This window comes from Schistocerca nitens, chromosome 6, assembly GCF_023898315.1.
Source record: "Schistocerca nitens isolate TAMUIC-IGC-003100 chromosome 6, iqSchNite1.1, whole genome shotgun sequence".
NCBI lineage: Eukaryota > Metazoa > Arthropoda > Insecta > Orthoptera > Acrididae > Schistocerca > Schistocerca nitens.
Window position 1 is genome coordinate 590,606,745 of NC_064619.1, and position 2,510 is coordinate 590,609,254.

The 2,510-nt window shown below is 41.7% G+C and overlaps 1 pseudogene; it reads right to left on the bottom strand.

The window, feature by feature from the left end:
* Window positions 1-291: 291 nt before the first annotated feature.
* LOC126191863 (5S ribosomal RNA) lies at window positions 292-409 on the bottom strand (annotated as a pseudogene).
* Between the last annotated feature and the right edge of the window lie 2,101 nt (window positions 410-2,510).

Sequence of the window (2,510 nt, forward strand, 5' to 3'; positions counted from 1 at the left end):
TTTTATTGTTTAGAAAGATAAATAGATTAAGAAAAATCCACATTATATTATTGTCAATGTCCATAATTACTAAACTCAACTCCTCCCGAACAGGCCATGAAGGTCCAAAAGTACAGACCGATCGCCGTGTCATCCTCAGCCCATAGGCTGCATGCCACTGTATGCGGATATGGAGGGGCATGTGGTCAGCACACCGCTCTCCCGGCCGAATGTCAGTTTCCGAGACCGGAGCCGCTACTTCTCAATCGAGTAGCTCCTCAGTTTGCTCACAAGGGCTGAGTGCACCCCGCTTGCCAACAGCGCCCGGCAGACCGGATGGTCACCCATACAAGTGCAATCCCAGCCCGACAGCGTTTAACTTCGGTGATCTAACGGGAACCGGTGTTACCACTGCGGCAAGGCCATTAGCAGTCCATAATTACAGTCACAGTAAACAAATAACAGTCTCTCCAGATTTTTCCGTTGAGAAACTGCATCTCTTGTCTGTTAATAGTATCTTATATGCCGCGAATGAGCCTTTCATGTCAACAGTTGTCACCGGAGCATATTTAAATGACGATATTATGAGCAGTGTGACTGCACACTCATGTTCTCTTGATGTGGGGGCGGTTAGTCCTGTTTTTTTTTTTTTTTTTTTTTTTTTTAAGCACTGTCTTTATTTTCTCACTAACTTTCATACCAATAGAACCTGGGACCAAGCCAACTTTTTTTGTCTCCTCTTCTATCAATCGCAGATGCGTGTACACTGGTTTCCCTGAACACTCTATAGCTTCAATAATAGAGACCAAAACTGCACAATGAGTTTTTATACATGCAATGTCGCTGGGAATTGTTGGGTTCTTTAGAAGATCTTTAGCTGGAGTAATGCTCACTGCCTCCTTCCACAATATAAGAACAATGTTTTTAATGTCTTCCAAATGCTCGCTGTAATATTCCACGGCCTCTAGCCACGAACCCCAGCGAGTACGTATGGGTTCTGGTGGAAGTGGTACGTTGAGAAGCTCCTCTCGGAATAACTGGATTCTTGTAGGTGCTTAATAAAAACATTTTTGATGGTTGAAACTAGCTTATTTACATGTGGAAATTCGAGACGTATCGCCTCAGCTACACGATTCATGGCATGGGCATGACATGTGATATGGGCAAGGCTGGGTAAAACACTTTCAACAATTTAACAGCAGCAGTCATGTATGAGGCTGCATCAGTGTAGATTACAAGTACTTTATTTTCATCTAGACTGCTGGGCAAAAGTAATTTGAGGGTGGAACGTATATTCAACAAATTCCGCATCAGCAGCGGCTCAATGTAACGTAGCTACAACAAATTCGCAGTATAGCTACAGCCAATATTGCCTATGTTCGTCTGTGAAAATAGACTCGATAAGCAACCTGAGTTATCAGTAAACGGAGTCTAAGTTGCATAACACTGTGAGCGTGTTGTATGAGTGTCAGTTTCACTGTCATTTAAGCCCTCAACAAATCGTTACATGAAAAACTTAAAACTAACATTTCGAAAAGCTATCTGACTGCGTTTGTGAACAAGAATTTACAAGTGATACAAAATCTGACTTGTGCAACATAATTTACTGGACTAGAGTACATGGCACGTTGCGGTGTGTCAGTGTCTCTGTTCTGGCCCTAAGTTTTGCACTCACCTTTTTAGATGACTGCTTTTTTCTATGTGGTTTACAGCAATTCGCAGCGGCATGCAGCGGCAGCGGCTATAGCTTATTGTTACTGAGAATGAATGTGATAAAAAGGAGTTTGCTTGGGTCCTGCTAACTACTAAATAACTTTTGAGAAGGGCTGTCATTAATTAAGTCTATTTAAAACTTCAGAATCATGATGAGCAAGTATTAATAATGAAAATGACAAATGACATATGTGTCAATAATGGCTGAGTGCCAGATTAAGAAATTATTTCCATTTCAAAGTTACACTAATATTTCGTAACCACAGCATATCATTTAGATGTGGAGTATAATTATTATTAATTGGAGGATGAGGAGGCTTCTTCCACTGACAAGCAAAACATGGAATCATTGCCAAACTCGGACTAACACTCACTGCTATTGCTTTTGCGCTATGCTTGTGAATTTTACCTTGAATTCCATCTTCAAGCGTAGGTAAGCCATCTAGATCTCTCCTGGCTACATAAATGAAATCAGGCCTTGAGTGTGGTAAGATCTGTCATCAGTGACGTGAGGGCAGCGTGACACGTCTTCTGTCTCCGAGCTCCCGACCGACGATACTCTTCCACTCTCGCAGACGTACCTCGTCTCACAACAATGCTTAGAATCGCGCTCCCGTGTTTCACCCTCAGATTGTTACTATCGATATCTGAGTGCTTACACAATGCAAAGAATAGCGTTAAGTTGGATATACAGTTTTATGTAATGGAGAGTTCTGGCATCCTTCTTACAAGGGCTTTATTAACAAAGTGAGCAATTTGTTTCATGGTTAGTCTTTTTTAGCTTCTTATTGCAGATCAAATGAGGTTCAGAGCAGGTG